Source organism: Nicotiana attenuata, unplaced genomic scaffold (genome assembly GCF_001879085.1).
Source record: "Nicotiana attenuata strain UT unplaced genomic scaffold, NIATTr2, whole genome shotgun sequence".
Taxonomy (NCBI): Eukaryota; Viridiplantae; Streptophyta; class Magnoliopsida; order Solanales; family Solanaceae; genus Nicotiana; species Nicotiana attenuata.
In genome coordinates this window covers 37,930-56,547 of record NW_017674061.1, presented here as the reverse complement: position 1 = coordinate 56,547, position 18,618 = coordinate 37,930, and the positions used below count along the sequence as shown (strand labels likewise).

Genomic DNA, 18,618 nt, shown 5'->3' with positions numbered 1-18,618 from the left:
ATCTTCAATTTTTATTAGTTTTCTGCATTTTGTTCCTTTTTCTAAAATTGTTAGGTTTACCTAGTCAGAGACTAGGTGCCGTCACGACAGTTCACGAAGGGCGAACTTGGTCGTGACATAATCCTTATAACTTTATTTCAATTAATAAATCAGTCAAATTTACCGTAAAAAATCTGGATTGTGCACATCCAGTATTAAATACTGGACATTATGCTTTAACAATATATACCTCCAATATAATATACAGGAAACAAAATTTTAAATTATTTAACTCCAGTAAATTGTTCTAGATACCTATTTTACACTTCTCTCCATTATAATATACTGGCTTATAACACTTCACAAGTAACATTTCCAGCATAATTTATAGGGAGCAATCAAAATAAATTCAACTAATATGTTGGATTATATTAAACGTAACATATCAATATAAATAGCTTCAAATCCAGCAAAATATACTTTATTATACACATCCAGTTTAAAAACTTCAACTTTAATGTCTGCACGTATAATGTCTTCAACTTTGGCAGATACCCTCTGAAAATAAAACAAAAATGGTAAGAATTTCATCATCATAACACAGAAACATTCTTATCGAGTGTGAACACAATTCAAGAAGGCAAGAATATAATTTTGTATAGTAAATTATTAGAACTGAAAAACATAATGAAATAAAATATTTTATACTTATCCAGTATAATTTACTGGAGAACACAGCCTACAGATGGCAGTCTTTCAGTATAATATACTGGATGAAATGAATTAGAAGGTGTGAAACTCCAGAAACAAATACCGGGGTACAAAGAAGAAAAATAATCAAAGTGCATATTATAAAAGAAAAAGACAAATAATCATTCAAAAAATTAATCACAAATAAAACAACAGTATAGTCTAAACAGAACTCATCCAGTATAACATACTGGACAACAAGCTTACACACGGCAAACTTCCTGTAAAATATACTGGAATCAAATAAAACTCAACTATAATATAATAATCATCCAGTATAACATACTGGAAGACAATCATTCACAGGACAGACTTCTAGTATAATATACTGCACAAAATTTATTACTAAACTTGATAAATTTACTCATAGAGTATATTAGGCGTATCCAGTATAAACTAATCAAGTATATTATACTATAGAAGTATACTGTATAAATATATTAAACTCATAAAGTATATTAAAATGATTGAGTTTTATAATTATCCAGTCATTTGTGATGACCCAAAAGGCCATCACTCGTTATGAAAGAAAATTTTGTGTTCTGAGGCCTTAATAACCTCTTTTTGTCTCACCTCGATTTGCGTGCGCAGTCCGGATGTGTTTCGAAAAGCTTTTATGTGAAAACTAAATGAAATAGGGAAAATGGCCTTTAAAATTGATTAAAATTGACTTTGGTCAACATTGTTGGTAAACGGACCCGGACCCGTGAACCGACGGTCTCGTAGGGTCCGTGGTAAAATTTGGGACTTGGGCGTATGTCCGGAATCGAATTCCGAGGTCTCAATCCCGAGAAATGAATTTTTGAAAGAAATTGTTTAACTGAAATTATAAGAGTTTTGGAAACGAAAAGATGCTTGAAATTGATGGCAATGGGCCCGTATTTTGGTTCCGGAGCCCGATACAGGTCTTATATAATAATTAAGTTGAATCTGTGAATTTTGGTAAGAATCAGAGTTCATTTAGTATAAATCGGACCTTTAATTGGGAAAATAGAAATTTGATGTTCTTGAGTAATTATATGAATTTGAGGTTTAATTCATGGGTGTTGGTGTTATTTTGATGATTTGATCGCACAAGCAAGTCCGTATGATATTTTTGGACTGCGTGCATGTTTGGTTTGGAGCTCCGAGGGCTCGGGTGAGTTTTGGATAGGCCACGGGGTGAATTTAGACTTGGAACAAAAAAAGTTGCAGGTTCAGAGAAAGTTGCAGGTCTCTGAAACCAGGCTTCGCGGTCCGCAGTGGGGTCTTCGCGACCGCGGTGGGCTCTTTGCGACCGCAGTGGGATTTATGCAGTCACCGATGAGCAAGGCCATGTCATCGCCGCCGCGCTCGATATTTCGCGATCCATGGTGGACTTCGCGGCCGCGGTCCTTTTTCTGCGGTCAGCGGTGAGGATCTGAGGGGTATATATAAACGAGCCTTTTCAACCATTTTTCATTTTTCAAAAACCTAAAACATAAGAGGCGATTTTTCAAACACTCTTTCTTTCCCAAAACACAAGTGATTAAACTCATTTCTTTCACTCCTTAACTTCTTTTTGCAAGATTTCATCCTAGAATCTATGGTTTTCATGGTGGAATTGGAAATTTTGGATAGAACTTAGGGATATTGAAATTTGGGGATTTAGACCTCAAATTGAGGTTGGATTCCAAAACCAATTATATATCCGGGCTCGGGGGTGAATGGGTAATCGGTTCGTCCAAATTTCGGGTTTGGACCAAGCGAGCCCAGGGGCGATTTTTGACTTTTTTGGAAAAATCACTAGAAAACCTATTTTCAGGCATTAGAATTGATTTATTTAGCATTTATTAATGTTATTAAGTAAACTGTGAGTAGATACAAGCGAATTGGAGGTGGAACCAAGAGGTAAAGCGGTAGTTGAGACTTGATATAACAATCAGCAGGAAACCACTGTTTAAATTCATAAAATCTATCTCCCTCCTAAAATGAAAATATAAGATATATAAGCAACATTTCATATAATTTTAAGATAAAAACTTCAACATTTCAAAAATACGTACCTTCAATAACCTACTTGAAGATTCCATTTCTATAAAATCATGAAAACAAAACATATTACAAATTAGATAAGTAAACACAATCAGAATCCAGTATATATAAAAGAAACAAATTATAAACAGAACTCATCCGGTAAAATGAACTGGACAACAAAGAAACATAATCAAATTATTGCAGTCTTCCAATATAATATACTGAATCACAATAACTTAGAAGATATGAAACTCCAAAAATAAATACTGGGAAGAAACATAATCAAAAAGCATATTATAATAATCATCCAGTATAACATACTGGAAGACAAACATTCAGAGGACAGACTTCCAGTACAATATACTGGAGAAAATTTTATTTCTAAACTCTATAAACAAAAAACATAATAAAAAATCACACAGTATAAACATAATCACAAGCCTTAACATACTGTACAACAAGCTTAAAGACGGCAGACTTCCATTAAAAGATACTAAAATAAAACAAAACTCAAGTATTATATACTGGACCAAAGAGCATAATAAAAAAGAAAAGAAGACAAATAATCACTCAAAAAAAAATTATGACAAATAAAACAATATTCTAGTCTAAACAGAACTCATCCAGTATAACATACTAGAGAAAAAGCTTACACACGGCAGACATCCCGTAAAATATACTGAAATCAAACAAAACTCAATTATATTATAATATTCATTCAGTATAACATACTGGAAGACAAACATTCACATGACAGACTTCAGTATAATATACTAGACAAAATTTATTACTAAACTCAATAAAAAACATAAGCAAAAACCACGCAGTATAAAATACTGGGAAACAAGCCTTCAGAAGACAGCTTTCGCGTATAATATACTACATCAAATTTAAAATGAAGTCCAGCACAATGTTCTGGATTTCAAGTTTAACAAAAAATGGAGAAATATATAATGCAGTTGAAAGGCGGCACACTATGTTATTAACCCTAATAACATACTGGACAATAAGCTTAAAGACGACACACCATCTTTAAAGGATACTGAAATAAAACAAAACTCAAGTATTATATACTGGACCAAAGAGCATAATAAAAAAAAAAAGACAAATAACCACTCAAAAAACGTAATGACAAATAAAATAAAATTCTAGTCTAAACTATACATGTTTAACGGGCGGGCTGGGACGAGCTGAACGGGAAATAATCCAACCCGTTCGGTTAGCTGGCAGGCTGAGGGCGGGTTGAGAAATTTTGAGTTTTTTAAGGCCCGTTCGGGTTCAAGGTAAGCAGGTTCGGGCGGGCCGGGCTACTATTTTTTTATATATATAAATTAAATTTTGTTTTTCTTATTGAATGTTATTTATACTTAAGTATGTGCAAACTTTTAAGGCTTAGAATTAAACTTTGAAGTTTAAAGTTTAAAGTTTTAAATTTGAAATTTGTATTTTAAATTATAAAATTGAAATTAGAAAGTAAGTGGCTACAAAAAATTATTTAATAAGACCAATAGGCACTATGTAAGGAACAAACTCCGAAGGCTTTCATTTTATATATTTAATACTTCAAATTAATTTGCAAGTTCTTTTTTTATTTTTATTTTTTAACTTACAAATTAAAAGTTTACATCAATTATAAAAAATAAGAAATAGTATATCACATATTGAAGTTTGCATTTAACAAGTAAATTAACGAAAAAAGAGTAAAACTAAATTTTCATGCATAATAACACTTCAAATTAATCTAACAAACTAAAACATTAAGCATAAATATATCTAATAATTTTAAAATAACACAAATTGTCTCAAATCAACTTAAATATGAATTTCTGGAGAACGCTCAAGACAACTCTTCATATGCCTCCTTAAAGAGCCTGTGCCACACTTTGGACGAAGATTTAAGACTAGACCACAATTCTTGCACTTTACTTTCTGAACTTCTTTATTTTCTTCTACCACCTCAAAGTGTTCCCAAACATATGAGCGCACTCTAGAAGTACGGGGCATGATTTAACTTGAATTGAGAATTTGAGTTTGAGAAATGAGAGATGAGTGAAGAAATGAAGAAGAGGGGGGTGTATTTATAGTTTTTCAAAGGGCTAATTAGGTAATTACAAAAGGTATTTATTTATTTTTTTAAAAAGCCCAAAAATGGGCTATTTGTGCAAATCTGCCGTTGGGCAACGGCCCCAAGGCCAGAAGACTATTGCCAAAAGTCAGAAAAAGGCAGGACCCATTATAAAAAAAAAATTAATGCAGCCATTCCGGTTCGGGCCGGTTAACTGGTTCTACAGTAAAAATCGTTGACCGGGTTTGACCGGGCCGGTTAACCGGTAGCCCCAAGTGAACGGACCAACCCCCTTACCCCATTAACCCAGCCCACCCGGCCCCCTTTGTACCGGTCTGGGCCGGTTCCAGTTTCAACCGGTCTAGACCGGTCCGAAAACGGGCTGACCCGGCCTGGTAGACACCCTTAANATACTTAAGTATGTGCAAACTTTTAAGGCTTAGAATTAAACTTTGAAGTTTAAAGTTTAAAGTTTTAAATTTGAAATTTGTATTTTAAAATTATAAAATTGAAATTAGAAAGTAAGTGGCTACAAAAATTATTTAATAAGACCAATAGGCAAATTATATACAAAATTGAAGTTTGCATTTAACAAGTAAATTAACGAAAAAAGAGTAAAACTAAATTTTCATGCATAATAAATTAATAATACTTCAAAATTCAAATTAATCTAACAAACTAAAACATAAGCATAAATACGTCTAATAATTTTAAAATAACACAAATTGTCTCAAATCAACTTAAAAGACGAATTCCTGGAGTACGCTCAAGACAACTCTTGATATGCCTCCTTAAAGAGGTCGTGCCACACTTTGGACGAAGATTTAAAACTACACCATAGTTCTTGCACTTTAATTTTCGAGCTTCTTTATTTTCTTCTACCACCTCAAAGTGTTCCCAAACATGAGCGCACTCTAGAAGTACGGGGCATTATTTAACTTGAAGTCTTGAATTGAGAATTTAAGAACAATAAAATCAAGAGAGAATTGAAAGAGAATTAGAGTACTAAGAGAGTGAATTGTGAAAAAAAGTGAAGAAAAAGGGGGGCTATTTATAGATTTTAAAAGGTTAAAAATGTAATTACTCAATTATTAGGGGTGAGAAGGCTATGTTTTTAATGGGGGAGGCCGAAATGGCCATTTTTGCAAAATTTGACCGTCTCCCAATGGTCATTTCTCAATTTGACCGTTGGCAACGGTCCAATTAATTTTAAAAAATAAAATTAACCAACAGTAACCAGGCTACTAATAGGCTGCAGCCCGTTAACAGGTCACGTGCTACGCGGGCTCGGTGCACCGTTAAGTAGAACGTGTTCGTCCAAAACCTGCCCCCCAACCAAGCCGTCCCAACCCGCCCAATAGTGAACAGTAGCGGGCTGAACCGGGTTGAAGCGGGTTGAAAACGAGTCAGCCCGGCCCTATTAACAGGTATAGTCTAAACAAAACTCATCCAGTATAACATACTGGAGAAAAAACTTACACACGGCAGACGTCCCGTAAAATATATTGGACTCAAACAAAACTCAACTATATTATAATATTCAACCAATATAAAATACTGGAAGACAAACATTCACATGACAGACTTAAATATAATATACTGGACAAAATTTATTACTAAACTCGATAAACAAAAAAACATAAGCAAAAACCACACAGTATAAAATACTGGAAACAAGTATTCAAAAGACAGATTTCCCGTATAAAATACTACACCGTATTTAACAAGAACTGGAGAAATCTATAATGCAGATGAAGCAAAAAAATACTTGAAAATTAACCATAATATACAGAGACTAGAAAAATATTTGAAAAACTTAAAAAAACAAACTACACAACGATTACAACATTACAACATAAAACTAATAACAGAGTGACAAAATTATCAAAAATAAGACAAACTAATGAACAGAGAAAAAATCATAAAAGTTAAAATACCACAAATATTTAAACCCTAACTGTACGGAAATCAAACTTAAACCTAACGAAACAACAATAACAACAAAAATTCAAACACATTATTGTAAAAACAACACTCACCCAGATAATTTTGAAGAAAATTGGACCTAACCTAGACAAGATTCGAAGAAAAGTGCTCTCACGAAAGCGAAATCCGTACACTGCTATAAAAACAAAGAGAAGGACGATAAAAAGTAACTAAACAGTATGTTAAAAAGTTCAAGAGCAATTATGTCATTTACCAATATATTTTAAGTTAAAATGGCTAGATATCGATTACATTACCGATGGTGGCTATTTTTCGATAGTCAACCGTAAAAATGGCTACGCCATGCCATTTTAACAATTTCAGCAGATGACCAAGAAGCGGCTCCGTTTCCTGAACCTGGGCATGCGTTTCAATAAACTCAGCAAGCCCAATTATCCAAGAAAAGAGAAAAATTTAATTAGAATATGACCAAAAGAATATAGAAAAATCAAATTTCATTTGTGTTAATCCTGTGAAGGTTTGCCAAGGTCAATGAATGTGGGCTTAGAGTAAGCAGTATTTATTTATAAGGTTCCGTATGAACCCTTGACACTTCAGAGTTCACGATGGAATCATGGACCCCGAATAGTGCTTGTGTCAGGGAGGGTTTCCTTAATCCAAATGTCAAGCTCACACCAATATACCCTTAAGCATCGAACCTTACTCTTCTTCAGAGGTTTAAGCACAAGCAAGTATTAACTTGGCATTTCAATCAAACAACATCTTTGTACAGTCAACATAAAACACACTAGCAAAGGTATAGAAAGTTCTATAACACATTCAGAAGGTTCAATCATACAGAGACATCAATAGTTCAAGTCAGACAACAATTCTGTAAAGTGAAGTCAAACCAGACAACCATTCTTTTAAATGAAGTCATCACTAGCATGCAGATTCACAAATAGCCAATGATTAACCCTCACATCTAAGCTCTAGACTATGATCATATGCGTGAACTCCCAAGTTTTAACAGCTTAGAAGGTTTAAAGGTTAATTCTAAGACATTCCTTATGTTATGTGATTCAAAGAGTAGTCACACTTAGGAAAGGTCATCAAGCACAAATGACTATGTACTCCTGCAGGTAAACTTTATATGCTACTTACAAATTCATGTCCATGAAGGTCATATGAAGTAGTTAAGGCATCCAGCAGTTAACAAAATATACATATACACTTATTTTACTAACTTCACTAAAGGTCCAACACTTCAGAACCTTTCTTAAGTAGGTTCAAATCACTAAGAACATTTCATAGAACACTATAGTTTCAGAACATTTTTTAAGCAAGTATGCCCACAACTAAGACTTTACTACATTGAACACCTATGCTAATAGCCTTACTTAGATTTCCCAAAGAGCATACCTATCAACTAGGTCAACAGAGACGTTAACATGAATAGGAAGGCTAACTTTAGTTTTATTTAAACCTAAGGGACATGGAATCTAATCTTGACAATGCACAGTGTATCAAACTTTTAAATTATCAGAACCAGCAATACTCAATTTCATGAGTGAGGGCCATCTAGACAGTGTTATCAAATGGTCATAAAATAAAAAGTGAATACACTCATTTTACAGTTGACCAGGGCAGGACAAACAGAATACAGCAAGTTACCATTTTAGACAAGTAAGCAGGTTTACTGGTAAGTCATGCCAACAAAGTTTACCATATGATTCCCTTTTATTCAAGGCAGAATAGCCTAAATGGCACCTATACTTGTCCCACTTTGTCATGCCGGTCCCTATACTCCACAAAGTTTCATCCAGACACCTCTACTCGTTCAAAACAACTCTTTTAAACCCTTCCGACCTCGCGTGCTCTTCAACGATCCAATGTGGATGACACATCCATGTCCACCTCAAATTTTTTATGCCACATCATTATTTTTTCAATTCATTTCAGAATTTTCTACTTTATTTTTTATTTTATTTTCACTTCACTTCACTCCTCCCCTCTACTCTCTATCCCACCTGTATGCCGCCACCCTCACCACCCCAAACAGTTCCCCCTCCATTAATTCACCTTCGCAACCCCAAAAATTCGCTAGCTCTACCCCAAATACACCCAGCAATCATTCTTCAAAATGCTCATTATCAAATGAAAACAAAAACAAAGAAAAAAAAAAGAAGATTAAAAATGGAAGAGGAACAATTGAAACTGCAGTCACTATAAAATCCAATAATTTTCACAAATCAAGCAAGATTTGGGTGCTCACACGCCATTATAGATCAGATTCGGGCACCCCTTTTAGTATTTCTCGTCCAATTTGATTGAACTACTAGGGTTGTTTTGTATTCTATTATGGAGGGGTGATACATAAGAAAAAATTATGGTGGTCATCGGTGGTCTCCGGGCTGGTGATGGTTCGAACTTTTCCGGTGTGTTCCTCGCCATTGATGGTTCGAAGGTTTCATCTATAACCAGTGATGAATTTTTGACATGCTCCAGTGATATTCCTAGTCTGCTTGATAAATTATCTTTATTCTAACAATTTTGCATAAGAAAATAATAATGATTTTCTATCTTTGATTCTGATGAAAAGAAGAAGTTATGACAATGGCAGCAAGAGGAAGAGAACATGGGTTCTTCGCTAGTCTTCTTTTTTCTATTTTTCTTTTTTTTTCTTTTCTAATTTTAGTCATTTTCTGCTGAATTATTGTATTCACGCTCTTTTTGCGCGTGTGTACCAATCATTTTAGCCACCTCAGCATTATTTACGCCACATAAGGTAGGTCAACGGTCAAAGGGGTTTAAAATAGTGTGTTTTAATCACTATAAGTGTCTGGATGAAACTTTGTGGAGTATAGGGACCGGCATGATAAAGTGGGACAAGTATAAGTGTCATTTAGGCTATTCTGCCTTTATTCAAGTTATCATGATAGGCACACATGAATTATTTTATCTTAACTGTGCAAAGCAATATAATATCATGAGTAGGACTGCCAAACAGAGTCATCTAGCTAAGTAAACAGATCAACATGATAACATGAACAAGACCAGTAATGAGAATCATTCATTGAACTAAACCAAAGCAACTTGACCCCGTAGGCATGAGAGTTAAGACAACATAATGATGTAGGTATAAAGATCTTAGTTAGTTAATCAGTATATCATGAAAAATATAAGAGCATTGTCCAGTTAACTTAATCATCATGACCGTATAGTTGTTGCCCAATCATCATAGTGTAGGCCGCATATAACCACCAACGTAGGACTTAGTTCAACTAACATAAGGGATCAACATGACTGCCTATAAGGATAACGATAATGTAGAATCATTTCAACTAGCTAAGCTATGAGAAATAGAATCCAACAACCATCATGAAAAAATGATTTAGCAACGACTCGGAAGATAAACATATTTATCAGGAAAGCATCATTAACTCAAAAGCAAGAATAACACAAAAGCATAACACAATAAGCAAGTCACATGTGTACAAATGAATATCATGAAGAACAAAACATCAGGCAACAACCAGAAAGAAATATTAGACAAAGAATTACATATTAATTCGTGAATAATTGAAGAATAAAGAGGGAGCCAGTGTTTACTGACCTTCTTCGGAGCAACAAACCAATTAGAGATAGTTAATAGCCGTTTATGAACCCAATCTCACAGTCAGTTCGCAGTAGTCGAACTCGAGCAGAAATGAAAGAAAAGAAGTTAGAGAAGAATTATAGAATACTGAAATCAGTGGTATTTGCTCAGATTTTAGAGTAGTTCTTCTCTTTGTGTGTGGTGAGAGCATTAAAGGCTCTATTTATAGTAACATTGAATCCTTAAGGCTCCGTTTGGATTCACATAGATAGTGGGGTGTGACGATTGAGTTGCTGATGAGACAAAAAGGGTAAAAACAGAGGTAAAACAGAGTGGAGCTTTTACCTTGGCACGAAAATGGTGAAGAGAATCGACCGTTGGAGACCACAAGACCATCAGTCAAAGCCCATGTCCAAAGGTCACTGCGTTTGACCTTTGGACCAAGAATCGTGATGATACGGTCAAGATTCAAAGCTTGCATGTGTTGATTTGAACGACCATGAGAGAAAAATGATTATATTCTCGTTTGCATCCTTTGGTCTAGGGTTTCGTGGGTCGGGATTCAAATTGTGGTGAGGAAAAGGGAAAACCCGGCGGGATTCTCAGTTGAAAGAGACATGATCAATGTTTTTTTGTTGATTTGAGTGACCTTGTACGATTTTGTGCAAGGTTTCAGGACCGATGGGGTTGATGGAGATGAGAGAAAAGAGAGGAAAAAACAAAAAAAGGGGTGGGCTGGTTTTGGACGAAAATGATTAGGCTTTGGTTAGTCACTTAGTTTAAAACAGGAGACAGGAGGGGAGCCGTTGGATCACTTAGAAAAATGTTTAATACGGATAAAACGAGGGCCACTGGATCATCTGGATCCAACGGTTGAGATAAAATACCAGGGATTTTAAAAATAAAGGGAAAATCAGGATTGTCTGTGGACCGTCAATGATTTGAATCGACGGTCCAGATGCGTTATGCTTTTTCTGTAAGTATTTGGGAAGGGTAACGTGACGTGTGATGATTGGTTGAAAGCAGGTGCATGAATTTCCAAATAGGATGGTGATAGGGCTACCAAACCGGGTCGAAAGTATTGGGCACGTGCTTTTGGGCCAAGTATGTGGGTATTAGACTAGGACTTAATTTAAAGCCAAAATTTCACGGTATAGCCAGTTTTCGGACTGGTCAATCAAAAATAGCCAGCGTTTACCAAGTCAATGAAAAATAGCCACCGTTTTGCTGCAATAGAGACCGGTCCAGCATAATATACTGGAGTTCGGTGCACTTGTGTATGAACTCCAGCATATTATGCTAGACCGGTATACTTTGCTGGCTCCAGTATAATATACTGAAGTTCTAGTGTATTTATGCTGGAACTCCATCATATTATGCTGGAGTTCCAGCATACTATCCTGGAACTCCAGTATAATATGTTGGAGTTCAAGTATACTTATGCTGGAACTCCAGCATAATATACTGGAGTATTTTTCGGGTTTTGAACAGTGTTTTCGCTCAGATTTATCTTTACATAAAAAGTGGCTAAATTTCGATTACTTTTGAAATTGGGCTATTTTTGAACGACCAGTTGTAAATCTGGCTATTTTTAAAAATCACCTAATTTAAACCACGGCCATTTGAGATAAAATCACTCAATTGCAATTGTAGTCCTTTTTCAAGTTTTAACCCCCACTATAATTAAATTAATTGAACTTAATTAATCCCAATGAATTGTAATAAAATATGATTATCAAACGTATTATTATTTAATTACTGTAATAAGTGTTGGATTGTCAAAAATAATAATACTTCGTACTTTAAATTATAAAAAATAATTGTTTGGTTAATTAAAGTAATAAACTCAATATAATTATAATTTTAAGACTAAATTATTAAAATAATTGTAATAATTATTTATAAAACTATGAAAGTTAGTTTTAATTAATGCGGTTGAGGTAATATAGTTGTACATATTCACGACTAAATTACTATTAATTATAAAATTAATATTATTAGTTATTATTATGATTACTATTACTTACTAAATTATTTATATTTTGAGAAAATAGGTATTATTAATTAAAAAAGCCACTACATTTATTGCTGATCAATAAGTGTAAAAAATTTAATTTTAAAGGGGGCGGGTCAAAATTAATCGTCAACGCCGTGTTATCATATGCTTACTCTTTGTTGCCATTTATTGCTTATACTTTCGTTGTTAGCTTTATATTGATATTTTGTATAGGTTATATGTCTAGTGAATATTTTGACTCGAACCCCGTCACTACTCCACCGAGGTTAGTCTTGATACATATTGGGTACCGTTTGTGGTATACTCATATTGCGCTTCTACATATTTTGTGCAGATCCAGGTACATCGGAGCGAGCTGGTCGTTAGCGAACTGATCTCAAAGTTGCTGTGGAGACTTCAAGGTATACCTGCATGTCCATCGCAGGCTTCAGAGTCCCCTTCCATTGATCTTTTTCTACTGTTTACTTCATTTGCAAATAGTATTGTATTTAAAGATTTTTGGTGTACTCTCAATAGAGTTTATGACTTTGTACTACCAGTTTTGGGATGTATGACTGTTCATCATTATGGCTATGTTATGGCATATTCTAGATGTTATTTAACTATTAAGCTGATTATTTTTACTCTTTTCATTATGTGTTAAGCTTATCTAGTTTAGAGACTAGGTGGCATCACAGTCCTCAAGGAGGGATTTTGGGGTTGTGACAACTGCTCTACCACCTCACACAGTGAAAATATTATAATGATGCACAATCTGCAACAAAAAGATAATTAATAATTTACTTATATTTTAGATAAATAATTTGATACTAAGAAACCAAAAAATAGCGTATTTGATGCCTCATAAGCTCTCCCTCGAGTCTGAACGGGTCTGTAGCGAATCGCTCAGTTTTAGATGCGTATCATCTCAGCATCATCAGAATAGGCAAAAGAACATCCCTGGACTTGGTAGCACTATTTTCAAGTGCAGAAAATGCTTCATATGCCTAGGCATGTAATATATTAATCACATACATAACAAAACAATAAATAACTAACATGTATTCTATAATCAACTGCCTAGTGGTTGATAGTACTCACCATGAATGCCCACGAGAAGCCATTAAAAGTATAACTGATATTATTTTTCTCGACATGTAGTTTGTATTGGTTAACCATATCTATCTTATTCTTCAAATAGTCGAGAGTTAGGTTAAATATATTTTTTCCCATGGATATAAGCTGATTTTTTTTAATAAGGCCACCATCTTAAGCCATTTCATCTCTACAATCTTGGACCAGTCTTTTCACCAATGATATTAACATGTGTCATGTAGCCTTCTTGTTCTTGCTGCCTCTAATTTTTTGCCAAAAATCTTCACATTTCTTTAAGATCTTGTTCAAATTTTTATTGTTAGGATAAGAGCTGCAATTCAATGTTGTTATCAATATAAAATCGCTAATACCAAATTACTATGATTTTCATCCATAAGGAACCACATCCCAAGCTTCTTTGGCTCCTTATTTAGACGAAAAAGAATTTTCTTCATGTAGGCTTTGGGTTCAACCGTTATTGCTATATTTTCAAAGCCGATAACTATTGATCTCTTTCCATCTTTCCGAGATGGGTTTCATTTGATTTACATTTCATAAAATGGGGTTTTATCTTTTCCGAATAGTGTTTTTTGATTCCATTCCTAGCTCTGGTATTTACCATTTTATTATTGCAATACATTAGGAGATCACAATTGGAGAATTAATCAATCACCAGTTTAAAAATATAGCAGTTGCGTCGAGGCAACAAGATAACTACAACTTACACTCAAACCTAGAAATTCATTCTAAGATATACATCGTGGAATAAAAATACCATCGCCGAAAGTTCCAAATAAATTAGAGAAAATATGAAAAGATAATATTAACGTCCTACTCGACAATAACACAAACACAATCAACAATAATTTTTCAAATCATATACTTAGGGGATAATAATAGGCACATATTTCTCTCTCTTACTTTCTCTCGGCGCACGATTAGCGTGATGCTAACGTACGCCCACCGGAAAATGGGGAGGGGACGGCCAGCAAAAAATGCGAAGAAAGTTTAGAAGGAGGAAACTAAACTTGCTAAGGGACGAAGTGCCACAATGGGGGTGAATATCACTCCCAAAAGCTTGCTAATCCAAAAAGGGGAAACGCTACTTACAGCACCAACGGTGTTGATGGAAGCAGTGAAAATCAAAGCCACAATGCCAATTGGATCAAGTGGAATTAAGGAACTAGAGAACACTAATGAAGGATCATACAATGTGCAAAAGATGGTGAGCAAAGGGAATTAGAAGATAAGCCCAAACCTAGATATTTGGCCTACGCTACCTGTTAGGATTGAAGGAACTAAAACACCAATGAGTATTGTGAATACACTGCGACCTGCAACTACTCAAATGGGCAAACCTCAAGCCAACCAAATGGGGGAGGAATAGATAAACCAGTGGGAAAGATCATACTACCAACTGGGAGGCCACCGGAAATAGGACCTGTAAATGGAGGTACACAGAGGAGGTTGCAACCGAAGCAGAAGGATCCTGGAGGGAGAACATGGGCAAATATGGTTGAGGGGAACAAACTGGCAGCCAAAGGAATAGAACTCAAATTTATTCCACCAGCAATTATCAATGGTGAAAAGGTCGTTGAATTAATCCAGGAAGATGTAGCCAGCGAAAATGAGAAATGGAAATTTGCCCTAATTGGCTATATGATTGGAGGCACACCTACAATTGGAGAAATAGAGCGATATGTAGTAGCACAAGGCAGATTTGAGGATAAATCAAAGTTATTCTATCACAACGCAGGCTATTTTGTGATCAACTTTACTTGTGAAGAAGACATAAATAAATTGCTATATGTAGGGCCTCATATGCTGAACAACAGACCTTTAATCTTAAAACCATGGACCCCTGAGTTTAATTTTGATGATGAAGAATTGAGAACAATTCAATCTGGGTGAAGTTACCAAACCTCCCATTAAGTTGTTGGAGTCCTACTGCTCTGAGCAAAATTGGGAGTGGTTTCGGACAACCATTATATGCTGATGATTGTACTACAAACTCTACTAGAATATTTTTTGCTAGAATCCTTGTGGAAGTGGATGTCACCAGAGAATTACCTAATAGTTTCAAGGTTAAGGATCCAAAAGGGAGGATGTTTGAACAAGCATAGTGGTATGACCGGAAACTAATATATTGTCCTAAGTGCTTGCAATTAGGACGTAAGTGTCAAACAAAGAGGCATAATCAGAATGACAATAAACCAGGGCCAGAACAAAAGACAAAACCACAACAACAAGAAACAGAATGGAAGGTGATTGGAGCTACTGATAAAATCATGAATCAGGAGACAGCTAAAGCAACAAAGCGAACTCAACATGATGAAATTCCAACAAAGCAAACTATGCCTGATGATGCTGGAGATTGGAGGGAGGTGAGGGGCAGATCAGCAGCAAAAAAATCCACAAGTGCCTCAACATGGCAGTGATATAACTGTCATAAATGGATTCAAGATGCTGGTTGAAGGAGGAAAGTCTGATGGACAGAGCTCAAGTCAACCTGCTCAACCCAGACTAGATACAAATAGAGAGATTGCAGGGGACAGGGTCTCTCATACTCCTCAAACATGTTATTAGTTGCCTGGAATATAAGGGGACTCAATAAGGTGTTCAAGCACAGGGAGATGAAAATGTTTTTAAAGAAGTATAAAGTTAGTTTAACAGCAATTAGTGAGCATATAGTTCAAGACAATAAAGCAGATATAATCATTAATAAGGTCGTGCCAAATTGGAAGTGGTGTACCAATGCAGGCCATGGGTCAATAAGTAGAATATAGGTTGTCTAGAATCCGGATGATATTCAGTTCACTGTTCTGGATACATCATCACAAGTGATTCATGGCCTAGTGAAGACAAAGACAAGGTAATTTCACTTCTCAGCTATCTAGGGGTTGCACACAATTCATGCTAGGGGTGAGTTGTGGAGTAAACTAAGAAGTTTGGATGCACAAATGACAAGTCCATGGTTGATAATGGGGGATTTCAATTCTATATTGTATACTGAGGATAGAAGCCATGGCAGTGAAGTGCAGAAACATGAAACCAAGGACTTAAAAGAATTCATAGAAGATTGCAGGATGAATGAATTGCCAACTGTTGGAAGGACATATACATGGACTAATAACCATGTGTATAGTAGGATTGATCGAGCTATTGTAAATGCTGCTTGGATGGTCAATATGCCTCCACTATAGGTTCAGATAGTGGACCCCATTTCTCAGACCATTCTCCATTGAGCATACAAATAGAAGCATCACTTGAAACTGGGGAGAAGCCATTCAAGTTCCTTAACTACTTAGCTAAACATCCAGACTTTGGAAAGATAGTACAGGAGAATTGGGCCCTGACTGATGGAAAGATGGCTAGGATATGGCAGAATCTAAAGGCAATCAGGAAAGCAATGAAGAAGCTAAATGATAGAACAAATGTTACTGAGATGATACACAAGCTCAGAGTTGAACTGAAAGACCTGTAGAGCCAAATGAGGGATACTAATGTGAGTACAGAGCAATTTGACAAGGAAAAAAGTCTCAAAGTGCAACTTGAAAAATGGAGCCTCATTGAAGAAAGCATATATAAGCAGAAATCGGTGCAAGACATCAAATTGGGGGATTCAAACACTATATATTTCTTTGCCAGTATGAAAGAGAGGAAAGCGCAGAATCAAATCAGAATGCTTACAACAAAGAATGGAGAAATGATCAACAATATTGAGGAGATTCAGAAGGAAATAATGGGCTTCTATAAACAGTTGTTGGGTTCAGCTTCTGAAAACTTGCCAGCAATACACCCTGGTGTTCTACAGCATGAAACCAGACTTAACAGGAGCCAACAACTCCAGCTCATAAAACCATTCACTAAGGAAGATGTATTGAAAGCCCTAAAAGGAATAGATGACATGAAGGCACCTGGAGGAGATGGATTTAACTCATACTTCTTTAAGAAGGCATGGCCTACTATAGGAGATGATGTAACTGAGGTAGTATTGGACTATATCGAAAAAAGCATTATGTACCAGCCTATAAATACTACCTCGTTTACCTTGATCCGTAAAGTGAAAAACCCTTCATCAATAAAGAATGCAGGTGTGACGACCCGACCCGTCGTCTCATGAGTTACCGCTCCGTTTCCCCCATTTTATGCTTCTTCATGCTTCATTATCAGTATTTGGTGTGTTACAGTTGATTTGGATTGGTTTTGGTAGAAAATGAGACACTTGGTCTCTTTAAGGAAGGTTTGGTTTGGAAAAGTCAACCGGATGTTGACTATTGAGTTAGAGGGCTCGAATGTGATTTTCGGTGATTCGGTTAGCTTCGGGGGGTGATTTATGACTTAGGAGTGTGATCGGAATTTATTTTGGAGGTCCGGTGTAGAATTAGGCTTGAATTGGCGAAGTTAGTATTTTGGCGAATTCCGGTTGATAGGTGAGATTTTGATCCGAGAGTCGGAATGGAATTCCGAGAGTTGCTTTAGCTTCGTTAGGTGATTTGGGTTATGTGTGCAAAATTTGAGGTCATTCGGACGTGGTTTGGTTGGGTTTTTGATCGAGTGCGAGTTTCGGAAGAATTTGAAGAACTTAGGCTTGGATTTAATGTAATTTGATGCTTTTAGTGTTAATCGTGGTGTTTTGATGATTGGAACAAGTTTGGGTGATGTTTTAAGATATGTTGGTGTTTTTGGTTGAGGTCCCGGGGGCCTCGGGGTGATCTCGGATGGCTAACGGGATGAAATTTGAGTTGAGGAATGGCAGATTTTTAGCTGGTATCTGATATGTTCGCTTCTGCGGAAATGGACCGCAGAAGCGGTTCCGCAGAAGCGTAATGGTGGTCGCAAAAGCGGTCAAGAGCTGAGTAGGGTAGTTCCGCAGAAGCGGAACATTTTTCGCACAAGCGTGTCCGCAGAAGCGGACGGGCGATCGCAGAAGCGATTTTGGGCTATAGATGGAATTCCGCAGAAGCGGTATCGCGGAAGCGGGGATGGGGACCGCAGAAGCGGAAACCCCTGGAGCCAGAAGGGTTTTATATTCATTTTTGTTCCGCGAAGCTTATGTTATTTCCACCATTTTCAAGCAAGCTTGTGAGCTATTGGACGGAATTAAAGAGGGTTTCGACGGGAATTGATTGGAGGTGAGTCTCGTGACCTAGAATCATCATTTTATTGAAGAATCAACACCTAAATTCATGGAAATTTGATTAAAAATGGAAG

At 35.9% G+C, this 18,618-nt stretch overlaps 1 long non-coding RNA gene across 3 annotated transcripts; it reads right to left on the bottom strand.

Moving 5' to 3' along the window:
* Positions 1 to 242: 242 nt before the first annotated feature.
* On the bottom strand, positions 243 to 11,060 carry LOC109217914. 3 transcript variants are annotated; one of them, XR_002066703.1, is made up of 5 exons: positions 10,332 to 11,060; positions 7,033 to 7,132; positions 6,829 to 6,911; positions 2,754 to 2,782; positions 243 to 537 (listed from the first exon to the last, which is right to left on the bottom strand). It is a non-coding gene; the product is annotated as an uncharacterized LOC109217914 (long non-coding RNA). The 3 variants fall into 3 exon arrangements; XR_002066702.1 differs by having other exon boundaries at positions 6,829 to 6,908; XR_002066701.1 differs by lacking the exon at positions 6,829 to 6,911 and having other exon boundaries at positions 347 to 537.
* Positions 11,061 to 18,618: the final 7,558 nt, after the last annotated feature.